The sequence below is a fragment of the Erythrolamprus reginae genome, chromosome 2 (genome assembly GCF_031021105.1).
Source record: "Erythrolamprus reginae isolate rEryReg1 chromosome 2, rEryReg1.hap1, whole genome shotgun sequence".
Taxonomy (NCBI): domain Eukaryota; kingdom Metazoa; phylum Chordata; class Lepidosauria; order Squamata; family Dipsadidae; genus Erythrolamprus; species Erythrolamprus reginae.
In genome coordinates, this window is record NC_091951.1 from 26,984,222 (window position 1) to 26,993,725 (window position 9,504).

The 9,504-nt window shown below is 42.7% G+C and overlaps 1 pseudogene; it reads left to right on the forward strand.

Annotated features, from left to right (window-relative positions):
• The window catches only part of LOC139163075 (zinc finger protein 850-like), a 55,500-nt pseudogene extending 46,210 nt beyond the window's left edge, over positions 1–9,290 (forward strand).
• Positions 9,291–9,504: the final 214 nt, after the last annotated feature.

Genomic DNA, 9,504 nt, shown 5'->3' on the forward strand with positions numbered 1-9,504 from the left:
CTTGCTGCTGCCGCGCTGCGGAGCAGATCAGCTGTTGGGCGGCCGAAGGAACCTTCCCTGGGTCTTCCCGCTGCCCAGGCAAAGGGGAAACCCCAAGATCGCTTGCCGCTTGCCCGTTCACCCGCCCGCCCGGCTTCCGCTTGCCCGTTCACCCGCCTGCCCGGCTGCTCGCTTGCCGCTTGCCCGTTCACCCGCCCGCCCGGTTTCCGCTTGCCCGTTCACCCGCCCACCCGGCTGCTCGCTTGCCGCTCGAGAGCAAGAGGGGGAGAGATAGAGAAAGAGAGAGAAGGAAAGAAAGAGATGAGAGAGAGAGTGTGAGAGAGGAAGAAGCAAGATAGAGAAAGAGAGAGAAAAAGAAAGATGAGGAAGGAAGAGAGTGACGTCATCGGGTGGAAAAATCGCGATATAGCGTTTCGCGAAGATCGAGATCGCGAAACTCGGGGGATCACTGTACTCTTAAAGGTATTTATATAAGTTTAAATAATTTATAAGTTGGTTTTTTTGTTATGTGGAATTTAAAATGATTAACAAATGGATGGAATAAAGATAACAAGAATTGTATTTGTTTAAATATAGAGAATAAGTTAAAAGTAAAATTTTTAAAAGTTGGAAGGGGAAAAGAAATTAAACATTTAGCGCATCTAGAAATTATAGAACTAAAAAAATGATGAATAAAGATACCAATTGAGAGGGAGAAATACGGCCTAAAATCAAGAGGCATGATAATGACATAAGTTTAAGAAATAGCTCCTATGTTGAAATGAAGTTAAGGCTTCTGACTTGCTAGTCTGCTAACCATAAAAAGGTGTACTCAGGGAAGGATAAGAGGGAGAAAGAGAAAGTAGAAAGAGAGAGAAAGTGGAAAGAAGTAGGAAAGAGGGAGGGAGAAAGAAGGTAGAGGGAAGGGAAGGAGGGGAGTAGTACGAAATATAGAAGGAAACAGTCTGGAGATAAAAGTATAAAAGAAGAAAACCAAGGATATATGTTTATGCTCCATGCGGCAGCGGCAGTGGGCCTGCAACTCGGCCAGCGCTAAAAGCAGGAAGGGTGAGGCAGTTGCCATGGGACATGTTCTCCCATGCTCCCAGCCTACTGCACTCCCAAAATAATAAGACATCCCTCAATAATAAGGCCAGGGCTTTTGGGGGAGAGGGGTCAAAGCCCCTGTCTTATTTTCGGGAAAACAGGGTATCTACAATTATATAATCTATACCTAGCACTTCAAGATATATTTGATGATAGTTCTTTGCATTGCTAAGAATTCTTGATTGACCCAATTAAACAATTGAATTTGAATGTCTCTCAGTAGTCTTTGTCAGGAATTAAAAATCCCTGAATAATATCTTAATATAATACCTTGCTATCTAATATCTACCTGAAACCGCTGGGTAAGATCATCCAAGGGCATGGGGTGAGATATCATCAATATGCCAATGATACCCACCTGTACATCTCCACCCCATGTCCAATCAACGAAGCAGTGGAAGTGATGTGCCGGTGCCTGGAGGCTGTTGGGGTCTGGATGGGTGTCAACAGACTGAAACTCAACCCTGATAAGACGGAGTGGCTGTGGGTTTTGCCTCCCAAGGACAATTCCATTTGTCCGTCCATCACCCTGAGGGGGGAATTATTGACCCCCTCGGAGAGGGTTCGCAACTTGGGCATCCTCCTCGATTCACAGCTGACATTAGAGAAACATCTTTTGGCGGTGGCGAGGTGGGCGTTTGCCCAGGTTCACCTGGTGCACCAGTTGCGGCCCTATTTGGACCGGGAGTCAATGCTCACAGTCCCTCATGCCCTCATCACCTCGAGGTTCGACTACTGTAACGTTCTCTACATGGGGCTACCTTTGAAGAGTGTTCAGAAACTCCAGATTGTGCAGAATGCATCTGTGAGAGCTATCATGGGCTTCCCTAGATATGCCCATGTTACACCAACACGCCACAGTCTGCATTGGTTGCCGATCAGTTTCCGGTCACAATTCAAAGTGTTGGTTATGACCTATAAAGTCCTTCATGCCACCGGACCAGAATATCTGCGAGACCGCCTTCTGCCGCATGAATCCCAGTGGCCGGTTAGGTCCCACAGAGTTGGCCTTCTCCGGGTCCCATCAACTAAACAAGGGGAAGAGCCTTCTCTGTGGTGGCTCCAACCCTCTGGAACCAGCTGCCCCCAGAGATTAGGATTGCCCCCACCCTGCTTGCCTTTTGTAAACTCCTTAAAACCTACCTCTGTTGTCAGGCATGTGAGAACTAAGATATCTCCCCTTGCCTATGTAGGGTATGTTGGTATGTTTTATGTATGGTATGTTGTATGTATGATTTTTAAACAATGGAGTTTTAAGACTTTTAATGTTAGATTTATTATTATAGACTTTTAATATTAGATTTGTCATTGTATACTGTTTTTATCACTGTTGCGAGCCGCCCCGAGTCTGTGGAGAGGTGCGGCATACAAATCTAATAATCAATCAATCAATCAATCAATCAATCAATCAATTAATTAATTAATGCAGAAAGTAGGCCTCTGTTGAGAATGCTGATTCATTCTAAGGCAGTTGAGCGTGCAACAACCTAGTAATTATGTGAAAAGTATTTAGGCAAGAGCTCTCTCTCTCTGTTCGCTGTTAGCTGTGTGCTGTTGGTTCCTGTGAGTTATTGAACTAAGATAGTTGTAGCAAGGTACTAGTAAGATACTAGTTTATTGTATGTATAGTATAAATAGTAGTAGTAATGGTAGTATAAAGAAGTAAATATATTTTTCCACAACCTCCTACTGCTGTTGTGTTTCATTGAAGACTTCAACTCCATTTCTTCTGGTTGTGGCTGGCTGGTTGGGTTGGTGGGCTGGCTGGACTGATTTGCTGGACAAACAGGCTAGTTTCCGCAAATGCAAGCTTTGTTAGTCTTCTACGTATCTAATGAATCATAAATAATGTAAGTGATTATTATTGAGGCATGTTTGCCTTTTTGTTGTAATATATACTTTTTTTCTTTTTTCACATCATCTCTTACTATTTTATAAAAATTAAAATTCTACTTTTCTTTGAATCTTACAGGTGAAGAAGATGGCAATAAGAGAACTCGGGACAATTGTAAATAAAAACCAACACTGAAAAGGGAAGAAAATCGAGCGAAAAAACAAAATATTTTCCAATCGTAAATAATCTAAGTGATTATTATTGAGGCATATTTGCTTTTTTGTTGTAATATATACTTTTCTTCTTTTTATACATCATCTCTTACTACTTTATAAAAATTAAAATTCTTTTTTTCTTTGAATCTTAGAGGTGAAGAAAATGGCAATAAGAGCACTTGGGACAATTGTAAATAAAAACCAACACTGAAAAGGGAAGAAAATCAAGCAAAAAAACAAAATATTTTTCATTTATTTCAGAATATGATATAATTCTTCTCCAACTCCAGCAGCAGCCGTTAGACAAGGGAGAGAAAATCAAGAAGGATTTCAAGCTCAAATAAGCCGATTATGCTCAAGGAAAGGTTACGTGGAAAGTTAAAGGAGATTATTTTTCAATCAGCAAAAAAGGGAAATATTTGGATGTCCGTGGGGAGGAAAAGGTCAATAGTAAAGCCATGTAGAGCAGACAGGAATGCAGGCCTCTCCCTGTGAGGAAGAAAATGGCTTGAATGAAAGCATCACTAAAAAAGGCATTGTCCATATTTTTGGTGACTTCAACTGTGGAAAGGCAGCATAGATTTGCCTACTGTGGGAAAAGAAGAAATATCACAGCTGTTTATGGAAGGAAGAGCTAGACAGGAGAAAAGCCACACACACTATCTCAATGTAGCAAAAACTGGTCAGAACAGCTCCCTTGTGATTCCTAGAAACAAACACACAAGAGGGAAGCCAAAAAAGTGCTCCCAATGTGCTATGTGCTTTAGTGAGCATGGCAATATGGTACACCAGAAAAACACATGATGGAGAAAACATAAGATTCTGCAGATTGTGTGAACTTTTCATTAGAAATATTCAGGCCATGGGACACTAAACGAGGCACACACAGAAATAAAGCCATTTAAACATCCTTTCCTTGAGAAAGGCTTCAAAGAGACAATTCCAGTATGGTCTAGCACGCAAAACTCACAAATAATAGAAAATATTTGAATGTGACTGTGTAAAAAATTCAGTCACAATTTCAGTCATGAAACACCAGAGGATTCACACAGGAGAGAAACCCTTTGAATGTCCTGACTGTGGGAAAAGTTTCAGTCAGAATTCTAATCTGGTTCAACACCAGAGGACTCATACAGGAGAGAAACCCTTTGAATGTCAGGACTGTGGGAAACGTTTTTGTGAGAATTCCAACTTGGTGAAACACCAGAGGACTCACACTGGAGAGAAACCCTTTGAATGCCCAGACTGTGGGAAAAGTTTTAGTCATAATTCCAACCTGGTGAGACACCAGAGGACTCATACAGAAGAGAAACCGTTTGACTGTCCTGACTGTGGGAAATGTTTTAGTGGTAATTCCAACCTGGTGAGACACCAGAGGACTCACACAGGAGAAAAACCCTTTGAATGTTCGGACTGTGGGAAAGGTTTTAGTGATAATTCCAGCCTGGTGACACACCAGAGGACTCATACAGGAGAAAAACCCTTTGAATGTCGGGACTGTGGGAAATGTTTTAGTCAGAATTCCAGCCTTTTGAAACACCATAGGACTCACACAGGAGAGAAACCCTTTGAATGTCCTGACTGTGGGAAAAGTTTCTGTCAGAATTCTAATCTGGTTCAACACCAGAGAACTCATACAGGAGAGAAACCCTTTGAATGTCAGGACTGTGGGAAACGTTTTCGTGAGAATTCCAACTTGTTGAATCACCAGAGGACTCACACTGGAGAGAAACCTTTTGAATGTCCTGACTGTGGGAAAAGTTTTAGTCAGAGTTCCAACCTGGTGCAGCACCAGAGGACTCATACAGAAGAGAAACCGTTTGACTGTCCTGACTGTGGGAAATGTTTTAGTGGTAATTCCAACCTGGTGAGACACCAGAGGACTCACACAGGAGAAAAACCTTTTGAATGTTCGGACTGTGGGAAAGGTTTTAGTGATAATTCCAGCCTGGTGACACACCAGAGGACTCATACAGGAGAGAAACCCTTTGAATGTCGGGACTGTGGGAAATGTTTTAGTCAGAATTCCAGCCTTTTGAAACACCAGAGGACTCACACAGGAGAAAAACCCTTTGAATGTTCGGACTGTGGGAAATGTTTTAGTGATAATTCCAACCTGGTGACACACCAGAGGACTCATACAGGAGAGAAACCCTTTGAATGTCCAGACTGTGGGAAAAGTTTTAGTCATAATTCCAACTTGGTGAAACACCAGAGGACTCACACAGGAGAGAAACCCTTTGAATGTCCAGACTGTGGGAAAAGTTTTAGTCAGAGTTATCACCTGGTGCAACATCAGAGGACTCATACAGGGGAGAAACCCTTTGAGTGTCCTGACTGTGGGAAATGTTTTAGTCAGAGTTACCACCTGGTGCAACATCAGACAACTCATACAGGAGAGAAACCCTTTGAATGTCTGGACTGTGGGAATGGTTTTAGTGATAATTCCAGCCTGGTGACAAACCAGGGGACTCACACAAGAGAAAAACCTTTTGAATGTCATGATTGTGGGAAAACATTTAGTTATAGTTCCAACCTTGCGCAACACCAGAGGATTCATACAGGAGAGAAACCCTTTGAATGTCCTGACTGTGGGAAAAGTTTCAGTCGGAATTCTAGTCTGGTGCAACATCAGAGGACTCACACAGGAGAGAAACCCTTTGAATGTCCAGACTGTGGGAAAGGTTTTAGTCATAATTCCAGCCTTTTTAAACACCGTAGGACTCACACAGGAGAGAAACCCTTTGAATGTCCAGACTGTGGGAAAGGTTTTAGTCAGAGTTCCCACCTGGCGCAACACCAGAGGACTCACACAGGAGAGAAACCCTTTGAGTGTCCTGACTGTGGGAAACGTTTTAGTCAGAGTTCCCATCTGATGGAACATCAGAGGTGTCATATAGGACAGAAACCCTTTTAATGTCTGGACTGTGGGAAAGATTTTAGTCATAGGTCCAGCCTTGTGAAACTCCGGAGGACTCACACAGAAGGGAAACCATTTGAAGTTCCTGACTGTGGGGAAAGATTTAGTCAGAATTCCCATCTGTTGAAACACTAGAGCAGTGTTTCCCAACCTTGGCAACTTGAAGATATTTGGACCTCAACTCCCAGAATTCACCAACAACGAATACTGGCTGGGGAATTCTGGGAACTGAAGTCCAAATATCTTCAAGTTGCCAAGGTTGGGAAACACTGCACTAGAGGACTCATACAGGAGATAAACTTTTAGAATATCCTGATTGTGGGAAATATTTTAGTTGGAATTCCAGTTTGGTGAAACACCAAAGGACTCGCAGGGGGGAAAGAACTATGAATGTTCTGATTGTAGAAAAACTTTCAATCAAAGTTCCCAGCTAGTGATACACCAGAGGACTCAGACAGTAGAGAAAGATTTTGAATGTTCCGATTGTCAGATGTTTCAGTCAGAATTCCAGGCTGGTTAAAAACTCATCAAAGACTCACACAGAATTACAAGTTGGAAGGGACCTTTGAGGTCTTCTAGTCCAGCCCGCTGCCTAGGCAGGAAAAATATTTATCCAACATCCTCTTAAAAACCTCCAGTGTCTTTCTAGTGGTGCACCTACAACTCCTGAAAGTAAGCTGTTCCACTGGTTAAGTATTCTCACTGTTAGGAAGTTTCTCCTGACCGGAAGTTGTAGGTTGCTTCTCTCCTGGGTTAGTTCCATCATTGCTCCTTGTCTTGTTTCCTTTGCTTTGGAAACTAAGCTGATACCCTCTTCTTTATACCACCTCCTCAAGTATTGGAACACTGTTCAACCGTTCAATTTTTGTTTTTATTTCCATGTCTTGCCAAAAGGTATGTTAGTCCTCACTAACCACTTTGTCCCTGAGCCTTCAAAGTTACAATGGTACAGTAGAAGCGGTTATGCACTTGATCCACAAAATTTGTGGTAATCCTAGTAGTGGTTCAATGACCACACTTCGACAGTGATTGTGGTTTTGAAGGTGCAGGAAAAGGAGTTGTGCCAACTCGGGATTTGACAATAGTTGCACATTTATGATGAACAAAAAATGTCCTTCAAAGCTTAAAGAGGCTTTCATCATAATTTCATCATTCTAAGCTTCCAGATCTCTAAATTTAGCTCAGAAGGTTTCACATTAACCAATTTAAGGAGGAGGTCCTTTTCATCTCCTTATAAGGAGGCAATTGTATGCCCCCTCTTCAAGAAGCCTTCCCTGGACCCATCCGTACTCAACAAATATCATCCAGTCTCCAACCTTCCCTTTATGGGGAAGGTTGTTGAGAAGGTGGTGTTGCTCCAGCTCCAGCGGTTCTTGGTAGAAGCCGATTATCTAGGCCCTCAACAGTCAGGATTCAGGCCCAGCTACAGCACGGAAACTGCTTTGGTCACGCTGATGGATGATCTCTGGCGGACCCGGGATAGGGGCTTGTCCTCTGTCCTGATGCTTCTTGACCTCTCAGTGGCTTTTGATACCATCGACCACGGTATCTTTTTATGCTGACTGTTGGGAGTGGGAGGCACTGTTTTTCAGTGTTTCTCCTTCTACCTCTCTGTTTGGTCGCAGTCGGTGTTAGTGGGGGGTCAGAAGTCAACCTCGAGGTCTCTCCCTTAGTGGGGTGCCTCGGGTTGGTCCTCCCCCCCCTGCTATTTAATATCTACATTAAACCGCTGTGCGAGATCATCCAAGGGCATGGGATGCGTTATCATCAGTACGCTGATGATACCCAGTTGTACATCTCCACCCCATGTCCCATCAGTGAAGCAGTGGAAGTGATGTGCCAGTGCCTGGAGGCTGTTGGGGTCTGGATGGGTGTCAACAAGCTCAAACTCAACCCGGGCAAGACGGAGTGGCTATGGGTTTTGCCTCCCAAGGACAATTCCATCTGTCCATCCATTACCCTGGGGGGGAATTAGTGCCCCCCTCGGAGAGGGTCTGCAACTTGGGCGTCCTCCTCGATCCACAGCTAATATTGGAACATCATCTTGTGGCTGTGGCAAGGGGGGCGTTTGCACATGTTCACCTGGTGCATCAGTTGCGGCCCTATTTGGACAGGAAGTCATTTCTCCCAGTCGCTCATGCCCTCATCACCTCGAGATTCAACTACTGCAATGCTCTCTACATGGGGCTACCTCTGAAAATTGTTCGGTGTCGCGGTTTTTAAGTGATTAAAGTCCATTAGAACATTAACACCGAGGAGGCGATAGATGAAGCCTTTAGTCATTTGTTCAAAATAAGATTTCTTTTATTATAAAAGTAGAAAAATAAAACATGTCTTGAGGGACAACACAACAAATATGTCTTCACATGATAGAGGTAAAAGGAGAAGGGAGTTTTACAATGAAAAAGAAAGTGATGTTAGATTTGGCAGGATATTACATCATAATAGGAGGATCTTAGTAAGGCACACAAAGTTAAGCCTTTAATTACTAAATGTCTCGGGCTGGCCATATTCAGCGTGACACCCCTTCTTTGGCAGTCATCAGTAACATTGGTTCACATAAGGCACATTTTCTTGCAGAGATATTCATGTTGGTCAGCTGACAGTGGTTTATTCAGCACGTCAGCAATCTGTTTAGTTGTGGGCACATAATGTAGTTTCACGAATCCTTGTTTCACATATTCTCTGGCATTTTTATATCTTATGTTGATGTGCCGTGAATGAGCTCCAACATATTCAGTTTCCGATATGAAGGTAATGGAAACATTGTCCTCCGTAATAACAATTGGTTTTATAGGATCACTCCAAATACTATCAACGAGAGCGGAAACACAGGTTAAAGCATTACAACAGTCAGAAACACAGGCATATTCTGACTCAGTAGAAGAACAAGAAATAAAGTTCTGCTTTCTAACTTTCCAATAAATTGGACAACCATTCAAAACATTATATAACCAGAAGTGCTTTTTCGTGTTTCTTTATCACCTGCCCAATCAGAATCTGCGTAGTAAACTAACTCAGGAAACTTTTTGTGTTTTGGTTCTAAGAACAACTTCATGTCTTTTGTGTGCTTCATGTATCTTAGCAGTCTCTTTATGCATGTCCAATGAAATGTTGCTCTGCCAACGTATCTTGACAAAAGATTGACACTAAGTGAAATGTCGGGCCTTGTCCAACTGCTAATGTATAACAGTGACCCAATGACTGAACGATAAAGTGATCGTTAAATTCGGGACTACTCTGTTGTGTCAACTTATAAAAATCTGTTTGCATTGGAGAGCGACATGGATGTGCGTCACTCATGTTGCAATTTTGCAAAAGTTGATCAATTTTGTTTTCTTGTGAGAGGCTAAACCCCTTCTGAGTTTTTTCAATCTGAACTCCTAGATAATCATGAATGTGCCCTAAGCTTTTCAGTGTAAAATGTCTTTCTAAACCTTTTGCAAAAA